This window comes from Nasonia vitripennis (assembly GCF_009193385.2).
Source record: "Nasonia vitripennis strain AsymCx chromosome 5 unlocalized genomic scaffold, Nvit_psr_1.1 chr5_random0003, whole genome shotgun sequence".
In the NCBI taxonomy this organism is placed as follows: domain Eukaryota; kingdom Metazoa; phylum Arthropoda; class Insecta; order Hymenoptera; family Pteromalidae; genus Nasonia; species Nasonia vitripennis.
Window position 1 is genome coordinate 980,724 of NW_022279653.1, and position 16,003 is coordinate 996,726.

General features: G+C 40.3%; 1 protein-coding gene across 1 annotated transcript in view; it reads left to right on the forward strand.

Moving 5' to 3' along the window:
* LOC103317585 (dynein assembly factor 1, axonemal homolog) overlaps positions 1 to 16,003 on the forward strand; it is a 119,660-nt gene that overhangs the window by 66,238 nt on the left and 37,419 nt on the right. The gene's annotated exons all lie outside the window — the stretch shown is intronic.

Consider the following 16,003-nt stretch of genomic DNA (forward strand, 5'->3'; position numbering starts at 1 on the left):
CGCTGCTTCTGCTTGGCTAGTCTGCTTTTCCGGGAGCTTCTGCAGGTCGGACCGCGGAGAGTGGCGGGGCTCTCGGTGCTTGGATCCTACCTTGGTGTTAGCAATGAATGTGGGCTAGTCTCGTCCGTCGCTGAATTCATCTCCTCTTCTCGAGCTCAACATCGAAGCTGTCTCTTGCGGCTCGTGGCTGTCGCTGCGGATGTCACAGGGTGCGGGCTGCTCCGCGGCTTGCTGTGTCTGTTGATTGGCTTCCCTGCAGGAAAGGCGTGGACGGCGACGTGGGCAAGCGTCTCCTTGGCGACGCTCACCTCCTTAGCTCACCGCCGGATAGCTGGTCCGACCGGTTCGGCTGATGGCTGATTTTGGAAGAGAGCGACTTTTCGCTCGTGTGTCTCAACTTGCGCTCGTTAGTTCCCCTTCCCCTTCGGGTGTCTCTAGCCGTCTTCAGCTGTCCTGCCGCTTGGCTCTCTCTGCGCGTGTCTCTCACGCGCTTTCCTTCTCGCGTTGCGCGTGTCGCTTTTCTCTCATGCGACTCTTAGAATAACCCCTTTATTCGTTACTTTGCGCACGGCTCCTGCCGCCTCGACTGTCGCGTCGGTGTGTGTGACTGTGTATGAGTCGCATGTGTGCGGAGTATAAGCTATCTGTAAGTGGGCTATATGCCTCGTCGCAATGACCCCCCGCTGAATGACAAATCGCGGGTTCGTTGCGCAAAGTTACGATTGCGTAGGCGGAGTTATAACTTTGTATCTGCTTGATTGTAAAATCATTATTTTTAGTGAAATAGTACGTATTTATATTCTGTCGGGATTTTCCAATTACGGATCGATACGTCATTGCTTTTTTTTTCTTTTTGACATAGGGTGAAAAATAAATTATATATGTGTACCTGGAGACTTGAAGTTATGTCTGGCTTCCTTCTCTTCCACTTTGTTAGTCGCATACAGAAAGAGAATAGTTTGGGTTGCGCTGAGTTTTGTTTACGCTTTCGTGTTGATATTGCCTAGTATTTATTTGTTCCAACTTACATTCATTTTAATGATATAAAAAATGTATGCGTATTTTCGCTATGCGCTTAGGCGCTTTGTAACGACGAAAATAATGGAGTGTAATATTAATACTTAGGTCTTTGCGCTTTTCTTTTGTGGGCTTGCCTAATAACAAAATAAATTAGTTACTTTTCGCTTGTGGCGCTTTCTCGACTTAAAAATAACTGTTATTTATATTATGCGTATGACAATGCGTTTTTCACGCTAGGCTTGCGATATGGGATGATAACAAAAAATAAACTATAGAATATGGGTAATGAAAACAAAGAAACCGCTGCCAATTCATTAGCACGTAGCTTTCTCCAACTAAATTTATAGGTCTAATGAATAAAATATTGTGTTAATATATCTATCTGCTTGCTAATGAATAAGGCGGCTTTTGATATATGATTTAATATAAGTTTTAGATGGTTAATTGTCCAAAAGTTTGCAGACCCCTCTGTTTTTTTATTATAGAATATGAACACTGTCGTCATTTTTTTTTTTACAAAAATTCACGCTTGTTTACATGTGTTCCTTACCAACCTAACCATCAAAACAACAGGCTATTCATTAGATAGGTCGCTCGCGCAATTTTCGAGAAAACAATTTTTAGAATTTAGCTCCTCAGTTGAAAACCATTCGACGAAATCGTTTAATATTTCAGCAGCAGATAGCTCTTTTATGGTGAATTACCAAATAAAATTTTGAAGTATTTGACTACATTGTTTTAGAGATATAAGGAATCTCAAGTGCAATAAGGCCTTTTTGCGTCCGTAATCAAGGCACAAAAAAACTCATTTTTTTCAGTTTTTGATTTATTACTAAAAAAATAAATAGTCAAATCACTTAAAATTTTAATGGGATATAGTTTAACACGTGACCCATCGGCATAATTTTCGCGAGGTTATGACGTTTAAGTAGTAAGTAAGCCGGTATGGGGAGACATAACAAATGACGTCATCACTGGCGCATCCTTATCTTATCAATGTAAACAAGTAATAAAGATAATGTATCATGTTTATACAAACAAGTAATTAAAATTATCTTTATTACATGTAATATAGATAATTTTAATTAATTATTTATGTAAACAAACAATACCTTAACTAAATTATTTGTTTACATTGATAAGATAAGGATACAATAGTAATGATGTCATTTGTCTCCACACACCAAGTTAGTAAATAAAAAAATCATTTCTTACAATGTATAATGGTTTTTATTATAAAAAATATTATTATTCGAATTATCATAAACAATATAAATCCAATCACACATGTGTACACATACGTACACTTACGCGAGCACACACACACACACAATCGTATCGTCTGCTAATGCATGAGGGACACTAGCTTCTTACACTGCTCTCTCTCTCTCTCTCTCTCTCTCTCTCTCTCTCTCTCTCTCTCTTCCTTATACGCACACACTCTTTCTTACGCACACGCTCTCTTTTTCTCCCTATCTCTTTCTCTCTCACGCACAAGCTTTCCTTCTCCCTCTCTCTCTCTCTCTCTCTCACGCACATACTCTCTCTCCAGCTCTCCTTTCTCATTCTCTTCTTCTATCTCTCACGCACAAGCTTTACTTCTCTCTCTCTCTCTCTCTCTCTCTTACGAACACACTCTTCCTCTCTCTCTCCCTCTCTCACTCTTACGCACACGCTCTCTCTCTCTCCCTCTCTTTCTCTCTCTCTCTCTCTCTCTCTCTCTCTCTTACGCACACTCTCACACATCACTCCTTACTCTTAATTACTAATCTAGGCACACACACATACATGGGTAAATATAATTAATGATAAAACTTACGCGTTCACTATACACTCACGCACATAAACACAAAATTTCACGATACGACGTCAATTGTCTCTTCTTCAGCACTCGCCACTATCTTCACGATGACAAGCTTTCCCCTGTCAGCTATGTTGTCGGGAGATGCAGGCGAGTTGAACTGACAAAATTCTTCGCCTATATCAATCTCCGTATCGACTTCATCACCCTCCGCTTCCCCCTGCTGCAACTCCGCTTCCTCCTGCTGCATCTCCGCTTCCTCTTCCTGCTCCTTTCTTTTCGTGATTTCCACCATAGCATCTTCATTGGTATGCACCTGTGTAAAGATACACACAATTAACTTATTATGGAAAACAAAAAATATTTACCTTACGAACTAATCTGCTGCTGCACCAACTCCTCGGCAACCTCCTCCATCGCATCCCCTCCTCGCTATTCCTACGCTGCAACACCACAGTTCTCTTCTTCTGCACGTCGTACAGCGTCGCGCCCTGCACTCCGTGCAGTACGTCCAGCGTGTGCGTATGGTCATACGCTTCATCACCCGCGCACACACTTCACATACATCCCCAAGCTTAGGGATGTAGTAATTGACGGGCCCGATGGAAGGTGAACTTTTCATGATGTGCAGCGTGCGTTTGATTTCTTCACGCTCCTCATACAGCTCAGCATACGTGTCGCGGTGCTGCTGTATGAGCCGCGACGTACGCTCCATCCGTGATTTTAGGAGAAAGCTTTTCTCCTCCAACTGACGTAAAACAACACTTTTCACTGACATCCTAGTGGAACTACGATCAACTTGGAACTGACGACTGTAGTCGAAGCAGTCATCTGTAGGGCCTAGGAGGAGAAGGAGGGACGAAGCAGAAAAATTTAGACTTGTGCTGATTATTGTTCGATACCGCACGTGTGCTCGTACACCCGATACCCGAACGAGCTGGCTGACGCGTTGTGCAGCGAAATGCTTGACGGATACGGGATACTTTTTACGAGCGCGAGAGAGCATAACCTTTGACTCTCAAGTGCTCTTCGCAGGAAGTTGATATTTTTTAGTATCCACTTGTCGCCATGAGTCTTAGCAGGCGATACCTATACAGCGGAGATGAATTAGTGTGACAAAACAACTATACATGTTTGATACTGCTTGCTGCTCGACGAACACGGGATACTTTTTTTACAATTGTGTGTGTGTGTGTGTGTGAGAGAGAGAGAGAGAGAGAGAGAGAGAGAGAGAGAGAGAGAGAGCATGATCTTTGACTCTCGACTGTTCTAAGCGTGAACTTGATATTTTTAGTATCTACTCGGCGGCAAGAGTCTTTACAGTCGATACCTATGCGCGGAAAAATGGATCAGTGTGACAAAACAACGGTTCAGAGTAATCTCAAATGTAATTAACACGTGGATTCTCGGAGCCGTATATTTGATACTGCTTGTATGAGAATCGCTATGGTCATCGCTTGCACAGGAAGTCGAATGCTATTAAATATGATAGAGCATTGCTTTCAGCCGCCTTGTATCGTGCGAGAATCGTCGACGGTATCATTATTTTAGATTGTTATGCATCTTGGACCCGTGAGAGCGTAGGTAATATAATACCTATTAATCAGTCGATCCTCTTACCGTGTAAGTGACATTCGGCGAAATTTTGATACTCGCGAATGATAAAGCTGAGGCAAAACTTATCACAGGATGTTATTTTTTGTGCTTTATACTGTTGCGCGAGTCCACACATCCCCCCACTAGCAAGACGTTTTTTATACTATATAAACCCTACGTTGACCTCAGGAGCTCAGTAGTCATGAGAGTAGTTGCATTAAATCAAGAGCTCGCAAGCATGTATAACGTAGCCGAGGAGTCTTTACGCAGTGTAGTGCTTCGCATCGCGGGCAATCTTCAAGCAAATAGTGTTGTTAGACGCAGGTGTACAAGAAGCTGGTGTCTACGCGTGAAACGCATGGTAGCGTGCCAATTATGCCGCGAGTTTTCACGTCTTTTACGATGCTGTGGGCCACGGAAAATTGCACAGCTTCATAGACGCATTTTAAAAAAATGCAAATTAGCTGTGCGATGCGCAGCAGAATTTTGTATGCAATAGAATTTTGCGCATTTACCTGTGTTGACGCGGTTAATGACAGCATTCGAGGAGAATAATGGTGAGTACATTTTTATTAATTGCAATTTTTCTGCACTATATCGCGTCGTCATTAATAAAAATCAAACAGCACTTGTACTTGGCAACGAGGTAAACGGTGCCACAGCTGATAGCGTCATCTGCTACTGCTGCTACAAGCTCTGTTTCATTCACTCGCGCGCGCGCATACACACATTCGTAACGCAGTGTCGTCTGCTCTTGCCGTAGAACGCGTCGACTGCTACGTATGACGCCTAGTGTTTTCAAGTCGTCTGCTTCAGCGCTAGGGATATTAGCTTCTTACATCTGTCATATTACATAGCATGCGATGCGTATCTCTTTATCATTACAGTAATATAACGTATAATTATAAAATCAAAGAATATACATCCGCTATATTCTATGACAGTGAGAATACTTTTTTAAACAACTGTTTTTCTCATTATACTTCTTGCTTCTTTTTATTAAAAAAATGTGTAATCAAATATCGGTTAATATTTTGTTTTAATTCATTCGGCATCAAAGAGATTTTAATATTCATGTGTTGTATGCATCACTACCTTTGAATACATATAACGTTTATTATAAAAAGTAAGCTCTGTATTTTTAACATAAAATTGTTTTACATTTCAGCGTTAGAAAATTTGTTAGCCGACATAACCTCTGATGAAGATGATGATAATATTACAGAATACAAATCAAGTGAATATGTTGAACCTACGTCATCGGATGAAGGTGAGCAGGAGGAGGAGGAGGAGGAGGTGGAGGAGGAAGAAAGGGAGGCAAGTGAGACGGAAGAGGAGGATGCAGCGCACGCGCTGAATGCTGTAGCCGATGTACAGTTTGTACCGGCTGAAATGGTGGGCGTGAGCGCGGCCGATGCACACGGAGAGGAGTTGCGGGCGGAGGAGAGTGAAGCCGTAAGGAGAGAAGCAGCAGCAGCGGTGGCTACGGCGCCTGCAGCGGTGCGTCTTCAGGTAAATGAGGCGATGGAGGAGGAGGAGGAGGAAGATGAAGCAGTAGAGAGAGAGCGCAGAATGAGCACGATGCTAGAGATGAAGAGGCTGAAGATGTACCTGCCAATAGGGATTCTCAGCGCATGGTTAATGTTGACCACCTTCTTGCCATATGTATAGAGACAACAGCTGCTGCTAATAATATTCTACAGCGCTTGATGGAACGAGCAGCTGATGAAAGCGAGAATATTATTGAGTATGCGGAGCATCCATGTGTCAAAAGACGGCAACAAATCCTCGACTTTTTGGCCCGACCAGTAGAACCCGAAGAAATGCGGTACACAAGAAGAAGCGCTGGAGGATTGGTCACCGAGCATTTTTTTAACCAGGGAAATCCAAGAGATCGTCAAATTAATGAACGTGAGTATTATGCTGTATTTAAATATACATTTTTCTTGAAATAAATTCTTATTTTTAAATATTATTTAAGTTATTCGACGTGGTCTCGAAGGATTTGCGAAGTACCCCAGGGCTTTGAAACAAGATATCATGCGTATCATGTATGTTCGAAGAGCACAAGAAATACGTTGGTTTTTCAATGCTTGTAAAGATAAAAATTCCATATTGTTAGACACTGAAAATTTACCTGAAGTGTTTCATCGCCTGGGACAGAGTTTTTCAGGACCACCAGAAGAATAATTTAAAAATAAGAAAGTGTAAAATAGGGTATTCAAATATTTTGTATTCAATAAATTTTTTCAGAACATAATCACTCTGACGATTCATCTTGTTCTTCTTCTACAACCATTTTTCCCTTATCTACATCATCTTCGAACACCAATACTTCTGTAGAATCGCAGGATTACGAGGCCGATGAAAGTGATTTTTCTATTCAAGTTGGTAGAGGACAAAGAAGAAGAATTGAAAATTCGAGGAGCAATAATGATCACTAGTCTGACTATGAACAAGAGGATAATCAGCCCAGTGAGGAGAATGAGGAGGCGGAGGAGGAGATCAGCGAGGAGGATGAGGAGAGAAGCGAAACAGACGATAATATGAACTATCAAGAAGTCGATGAGGAAGGAGATGAGGATATCCAGCCTCCTGGTAATCGTTTTGATATTTTCCAGCAAAATTCGCATTATATATCTAAGTATAAAATAGAAGGTAGACGTATTGTGCTAAAAATAAGATCTCCACCGAAGGATGGATCTATAAATCCGATAGTTTGGTTGGAGTTAGTTATTCGCGATATTTATTCTTATATAATTTCATTATGTAATGAAAACGACATGATTGGCGTCTCCGTTAGAAGTTTAAATTTTGCACGAAGCCCGGGTGGGTTATCTTTACGATTAGTAAATAATTTTTTTACAATGATTAATGGAATTTAATAAGCGGATTAGCTCAGAGTAATGAGGATTTTCAAATAGATGAGAGCTTTATTCTAACATTAACACTTGTTAATATACCTAATGGTGGCCGAGGTGGAAGTAGAAAGAGGATAAATGTTGATAGCTTAGCTCAGAGATCGGTTATATCTATAAGAAATAACGATAATTTATGCTTGCCAAGAGCTTTAATTGTCGGGGAGGCTTTTATGACGTATAAAAAATTCTTTTCAAACGAAGCCATTGATACTTGCAATATTGTCAGAGATAGCAGACCTGGTATGCAAAAAGAGCGCGCAAATCTCCTTACTATTAATGCAAACGTCGTAATTCCTGCAAACGGGTGCGGTATACGAGAAATAGAGACGTATCAGCGGTATTATGTTGCAAAAAATATCGCTATTGTAATATACGGTAGTTTATCTTTTGGAAGTGGAGAACCGCCCTTTTACGATGGAAGACCTCTGTTAAATTCAAATTCTTTTAACGTTATAAATCTTTTGTACGACGTGCGAAGGCGTCATTTCGATACAATATTAAATTTAACCGGTGCTGCACGCAATCGTTTTTTCTGCGAACATTGTAATAAAAGCTATAGATACGTATGTGAGCATAGATGCACAGCCAAATGTGACAGGTGTTTTTGTGTGCCAACGTGTAATTCTAATATAGATATTATAATGTGTGTAGAATGTAACCGAGAATTTTACGGACAAATATGTTTCGACCGTCACAAAATAGATGGGTCATACAAAAAAATAATAAAAAAATATGCGATGTAGTAAAAGTTTGTAATATGTGTTGCAAATGAATTAATATCTACAAGTCAAAGCACGAGTGTGGAATCAATTGGTGCAACTTATGTCGCGAAAAACATGATGTAAATCAGCTCTGTTATATTCAACCCATTGGACGTAATGTTAACGCACAGATTAATCGTAAATCCCCCAAGAAAAACTTATTTATTTTTTATGACTTTGAGACGCGTCAAGATTCTGCTTACCGTGAACATACAGAGATAAAAATACACATTCCAAATCTATGTGTTGTACAACAGGTTTGCGATGATTGCATGGATGATGAAAATATAAATATAATCTGCCATACGTGTGGTGTAAGAGAGCATATATTTCGCGATGATCCAGTTAAACAATTAATAGGTTTGACAGTACGCGAGAAAACTACCTTCGGTCAAATAATTTGTATTGCTCATAACTCTCGTGGGTTTGATGCGCAATTTATTTTGAGAGAAATCGTTGAAAATACCTCAATAGTACCGAACGTAATATTGAATGGACAAAATATAATTATGCTTCAATGCGGGCGAACAAAATTTATTGATAGCTTAAACTATTTTCACATGAAATTAAGTGCTTTACCACAAACCTTTTCTCTACCGCCAGCTAACAAAAAAGGATATGTTCCTCATCTATTCAATACTTTAGATAATCAAAATTATGTTGGGGCTTTACCCGAAGCATCGTTCTATGCGCATAATGCCATGTCGACGTCTGAGAGGGAAAAGTTTATTGTATGGTATGAGGGGAACCGAAATACTTATGAGTTTGATTTTCAACGTGAAATACTCGATTATTGCCGTATGGATGTAGAAATTTTAAGACTTGCATGCATGACTTTTCGGAAAATTTTTATTAAGTGCGGGAATACTTGTCCGTTTATAGAGGCAACGACCATAGCTTCTGCATGCTCCATTGTGTATAGAAAAAATTTCTTACGCGAAAAAACTATCGGTATCATTCCAGCAGGTGGATATCGACGCGCTGATAATCATTCGCAAAAGTCAATACAGTGGCTGTTACAGTGTGAACGTGAGATTGGTCGGGAAATCATACACGTGGGTAGAGCACGTGAATTTATGCTTCCAGAAGGGTTTCATGTAGATGACTATTTACCTCCGGAAAATGATAATGCAAATAAAGGTATTGTCTTTGAATATCAAGGCTGTTACACACACGGTTGCCCTATTTGCTTTAATAAACGACGAGATAAAATCATGTCATACGGTAGAACTATGGATGAGTCGTACGAGAAACTTTTCGGAAAATTCAAAAAATAAAAGCCCTGGGTTACGAAGTTCGAAAGATATGGGAATGTACTTTTGATCGGATAAAAGCAGAGAATCGCGAAATCTACGAATATGTAACACAACATCCTCTTATGAGTCGTATAACGTTGAATCCGCGCGATGCTTTTTTTGGAGGTAGAACGGAGAATATAGTTACTGAGTACACGATCGGAAATAACGAAAAAATTCAATATACAGATATATGCTCTCTTTATCCGTACGTGTGTAAAAGAGGTCGATTTCTCGTAGGACATCCGCGAATTTTAATTGGTGAAGACTGCAACGAATTAACGCAGGGGAATAACAATAATCTCAACAATATTGAAAGATTAGTTAAATGTAGTATCTTACCACCGCGCGACCTGCACATTCCACTCTTACCAATTAAAATGCACGGACGTCTTCTTTTTGCTCTTCGCCGCTCATGCTGCGAAGAAATGCAGCAGTGTGACTGCAATCACGAAGACCCAAAAATGCGTAAATTCACGGGCACCTGGGTTGCTGATGAGTTGCGTAAAGCTGTTGAACTCGGTTACAGTATTACGAAAATTTATATTATTTGGCAATATGAGATGACACAATATAATCAAATTGATGGTAGCGGAGGTCTTTTTGCTGAATACGTAAATACTTTCTTAAAAATCAAGCAAGAGGTTAGCGGATGGCCCTCATGGTGTACTGATGAAGCAACTAAATTACAATACATTGAACAGTATAGACTCGATGAGGGTATAACTTTGGATAAAAATAATATTGAAAAAATTTCAGGGTTACGAGCTGTTGCTAAGCTCTGCTTAAATTCGTTTTGGGGTAAGTTTGGACAACGGAGTAATTTGAAACAAATTGAAGTTGTAAAATCACGTGAATCTCTTTTAAAACTTCTTACTTGTCCGGAAAGAGATGTTAATGATATACTAGCAATTAATGATGAGATACTGTACGTGAATTGGCAATACAAGGATGAGGCTGTCACTCCTGCCCCGCATACGAGTGTCGTGATTTCGGCTTACACCACTGCTCAAGCACGTTTAGAACTATATAATTACTTGAGAAGGTTGGGTGATCGTGTTCTTTATTATGACACAGACTCTTGTATATTTGATTCGCATGACGATGCTCCGGATGAGTATAAACCTTTTATTGGCTCTAAACTAGGAGATATGACAGATGAACTTTGTGGTTATGGTGAGAATTCGTATATAAGTAATTTTGTTTCGGGAGGACCAAAGTTTTACGCTTACACAGCTGTAACACCCAATAAAGATGATAAAATTGAATGTTGTAAAGTAAAAGGTATCTCATTAAACTTCTCAAACGGTGTAAAAATTAATTTTGATAGCATTAAGAATTTGATTAACGATGCCTTTGCAAACGAAGATCACGAATCTGAAAAAATGAATGATGAATGTAGTAAAATACGCTTAAAATTCAAAGCTATCAGAAGAACTAAAATGCATGAAGTTGTAACGCGTGAAGAATCGAAAACATGTTGTGTTGTATTGAAAAAACGACGATACCTTACGTCACGTAAGTCTCTACCTTTTGGATATAAGAATAATTAACATTTGGGATGTATTTATTGTAAATAAAAATAAACACAAATTTTAATATAATTTCCTTATTTTTCCATTTAAAAGATCCCTAACGCATTTTTATATCCTCAGTATAGCTTCTGTCATCGAAGAGAACGCTTCTTATCGAAATTTAGCTCATTTTAACGCATAATTCAGCTTACTCGCGGTGTTATTTAGCTTGTTGGACACGAATATCAGCTTAAACAGCGGTAATAACAGCTTGTGATTCAGCACACGTAAAATTAGCTTATTTTTACGTGTGCCGCGCCGCGCCGCCGCTGCCGACCGTCCGCGTGCCATAAGCTTATTTTAAGGAAAATCTCTCGTGTGTGAGAGGGTGTGTGAGTACTCGGCGAAATGGATATGCGATTCAAACATCCGTTTACGTGTATCGTTAGCGGACCCACGGGATGTGGTAAAACAGTTTTTGTCAAAAGGTTTCTTCGATATCTTCCACTCATGTACAGTGTAACTTTTGATCGGATATTACTCTATTATGCCGAGTGGCAGTCTACGTATGAGACAGACTTTGTTCCAGGAGGCATAAGTAGGGAGAGTAGAAAAAAAATTGTTGAATTTCACGGGGGATTACCTCAGCCTTCAGATTATTCTCAAGACAATGAAAAGAAAAAATTATTAATTATCGATGATTTAATGAGAGAATCTTCGAATAACATTATTCACGATTTATTTACAAAGGGAAGTCATCATAAGATTTTAAGTGTGATTTTTATTACACAAAATCTTTTTCACAAAGGAGCTGGTCAACGCGATATCTCATTAAATGCAAATTACCTCGTTATTTTTAAAAATCCACGTGATTGTTCGCAAATACAATATCTAGCGCGTCAAGTCTATCCCGAAGTCCCAAAATTTTTACAAGAAGCGTATCTCGATAGTACGTCAACTTCTCATGGCTATCTTTTGTTGGATTTGAAACAGTCGACCGAGGATGAATTTCGTTTCCGTACCTCTGTTTTTCCCGATGATAAATTTAGTTACGCATATGTACTGAAGAAGAATAAGAAATTCCGATAAAAGTAGTGGATTCTATGATTAAAGCTTCAATCTGATTGAAACAATGACAGGGAGAGGAGCGTCTGCGAGAACCGATAGTCGTAGACGATGTAGAAGACAGCGTGGAGGTGTTGGTGCTGCTGCTACTGAAGAAGAAGAAGAAGAAGATACAAGGTGTGGATGCCTACCAAAGCATTTTACAAAAAAGTGTGTTCCAGTATTGAATGCTCTTTGTCATGCAGATAGTGCGACGTTGTACGTCGCAGCCGAGCAAATCGCGCGTTGTTGTTTGGGCGGCAACCTCACTCAATGCGAGGAAGAAAAGGCGATCGGTTTCAGCGAGGCCCCCGTTTTCTCGGACGCGAGCTACGTCCCGGGAATTCGTGGAATTCGCTGGCCGACGTACCCAAGGGGGGAGCTCGCCGGTTCGAGCTGGCGCGAAACGAGCAGCCAATTAGCACGTCTCGCGCCTCGCGCAGCCAATCGGGCTACGTTATCAGCCGGGCCCGACGGCCGACGGCGAGTGTGCGAGTGCGAGAGCGAGAGAGAGAGAGGCATCGGGGCGTCCGAGAAATCCTCGCTGCTCGATAGCAGCAGGTCGGGCTTGCTGCCAACGCGAGGCAAAGCCGTTGCGCGCGAGCTCCGAGAGAAGAGCGGGAGAGAGTAGATAAGGGGGGGAAAGCAGATAGCTACGCCGGCGTCGGTTCAGGCATCGCCAGGCCGGGACCGCTGGCGCGAGCTGTTGGTGAGCGCGCAGCTACGTGTGTGCGTGCCCGAGAGTAGAGAGAGGGGACCGCGTTGGTTCGGCCGACAACGCCACAGTGAGCGCGCGCTGTGCTCGCGATTATACGTGCGGGAGAGAGAGAGAGCGGGAGAGAGAGAGCGCGCCGGCCGTGTAGCTACTCGAGCGGATTGCGCCGAGCCGAAATTCGGGTGTGTGAGAGAGAGAGTAGACGGGTTAAACTGCGCGACGTCAGAGACGAGAGCTTCGAGGCGCGCGCGTGTATGTGAGAGTGGAGGTGTGACGGCGCGCCCTGCGTGGCTATTGTGCGTGGGCGGCTACGGCCACCACGTTGTAGGGAAGGGCTGGGATAAATATACGTGCAATACAATTTAATAACTTGTGTGATTACTTCCTCCTTCTTTCCCCCACGTTCTCCCAAACGTCGGCGATTACGTTACATCCCGAGATTAATGAAAAATCTTGGCGCGTACGAGGCGTCAAGTGTTGCGCACCTGTGTTGGGAGGCACAGCGTCGCAATAGTCAACAGCGCTTAGCACTGTTACGTGTAGCTGATAAAAAACTCATTAAAAGCATATGCGAGTGCGTGTTAAATGTATTGCGCGGAGTCGTTAAAATAAAAAACTCACACAAGTCAAAGTTAAAAAAATATAAAAGTGTCTTGAGAAAATGATTAAATAAATCCAGTAGTAATAACAGTGAAAAAGAGTGAAAAAAAAAGAAACGCGTCATTATTCAAAACGGTGGTGCTTTTTTACCAATGTTACTTGCACCAATTATAAGTGCACTTGTGTCAAAAATATTTGGAGTCTCTGGAAATTAAAATATGGAGCACGCTCGTAAAATGATCATTGTACCAGAGGAAACATACGAGAGAGTAACGAAGCAACATCATCAACAACAACAACAACAACAACAACATATAGTAGAAGAGTCGAGTAATGCTTTAGAGCCAACGATACAGACAAAGGGTGATAATTTAAGTCGTCTCGATGCTGAGATGCACGATATACTTTTTTCAAAAAGTATCACCGATGAACGTGAAAAATGTCAAAAATATTTACAAATTTTAAGAAGATATCTTCATTTTAAAAATTTGGAACGTCAGGAACTTTTATCAGATGTAAATATACTTGATGTAGAGCATAAAAATGAAGATATATCGAGTCCATTGTCCGATGAAGCGATACTTGCAAGCATTTCCAAGGGTTATGTGAGAAAAGCACGTTTATTGCTTCAACATTGGAAATCAGCATCGCATCGTATTAAATGGGATAATTCAGGTACAGTTAGCATTGATGATAAAGCTATACCACACTCAAATATTATAGATTTACTAGAAGACGTGGTACGGAGTAGACCTGTTGAAGAACCTGTAGGAAGATTTCAATTAGCTAATTTTATAGCAACAACTGACACTCCACCCAAATTAATAAGTAATCCAGAGGTGATAAAAATTAGTGAAAGTTTGAAACGTGCATTAAACAAAATTCCTTCAACCAAGAGAAATAATTCCGAGAGCGTTCAGACTTTGGAACAAGGTACTAGACTCGCGGCCTCACAACGCTATAGTGCACGTTTGAATAAGAAAAAATCCATACCGCAAAAAGCAGACAAGTGGCTGGCTTATAAAATTTAACATGTCTTATGAAAATCAATACTTTGACACTAGACACGAGACTGGATACGCTGGTGCACGTAATCTGTTACGAATCAATGGTAAAAATAAGAAGAAGAAAAGCGAGGTTAATGAGTGGTTAAGTAATCAAGATGCATACACACTACACAAACCTATTAGACGAAAATTTCCTAGATTGATGTACAATGTCACTAATGTGGATGATTGTTGGGAAATGGATTTGTGTGACATGCAATCTCTCAAAACGTATAACGATAATTTTGCGTATTTACTTGTAGTCATAGATGTTCTCAGTAAATATGCTTGGGTCGAGCCTTTACGTGACAAAAGTACAAAAAGTGTTGTAGCTGCTTTCGACAAAATCTTAAAAAGAGCCGATGGGCGACGCCCAATTCTTATACAAACTCATCGAGGCAAAGAGTTTGTCGGATCAGATTTTCAAAATTATATAAAACAACACAAGATTAATTTTTGAGTAGCACGTAATCCCGATGTTAAAGCAGCCGTCGTCGAACGTCTTAATCGCACGCTCAAAGAACGTATGTTCAGATATTGTACTCACAAAAATACTCATAGGTATATCGATGTTATTGAAAATATCGATTACGCGTATAATCACACTATGCATAGTGGTACTAAAATGGTTCCGGCAGTTGTAAATATTCGTAATGCAGTTGTGGCAAGAAAAAATTTAGAAAAAAGAGCTCTTAGTCAGAGAAAAAAGTCTAGAGCACATATATACAGCGTGGGTGATCATGTTCGCATCAGTCGGTTGAAAGGCACCTTCGATAAAGGTTACGAAAAGAATTACAGTGAAGAGATCTTTAAGATTACCCGTGTCTCACGTCGTCAAAATCTCTTCACCTATGAATTGACTGATTTAGAAGGTGAAATAATCGACGGATTTTTTTATCCCGAAGAACTAGCTCGAGTTGGCGATGATCTTTTGTCACAAAATAAGGAATTCAAAGTGGAACGTGTGATCAAGAGTAGGGGACGTGGTGTTAAAAAACAAGTTTTTGTAAAGTGGCTTGGCTATCCTGATAAATTTAATCGTGGATTAAAGCAAGCGAAATCGTTACACTTTAAACATGGCTGAGGACGAATTTTATTTGATATTACCGAGTAACAGTAGTATGAAATATTTTTCTGAAAATACATCTTGCTTCACCACGCACTTATCGCACGAAGTACGTCTGCATGGTAAGTGGAGTGTTGCTCTCACGGAAATCAGCATACCATGCACGATGATACATATTCAGAAACACGAATGTAATATAAAGTTTATTAACGCACGTAGAATAGCAGTTGCAAGAAAGAGAGACATATCTGAATATTTACCGGATTGGACAAACGACAAACACAACAATGCCATATTTCCACCATGTGTTTACGAGAATCTCAACAATCTCACAGAAGCTATAAACAATATACCTGAATCTCACTTACGTATTGAACAGGCAAAGAAAAAAAGTGGTTATTACAATTTACATAAAAAGTGTGAATGTAAGGAAACTCATTTTTTCAGCTTGAGCGAAAAGGTCAAACGAATATTTGGCTTTGAGAATGAAAAATATAGAAATCAGGAATTTATACCCATGATTCCACCTGTAGAGTCGAAAAAAAATGCAACATTGGTAGGAAA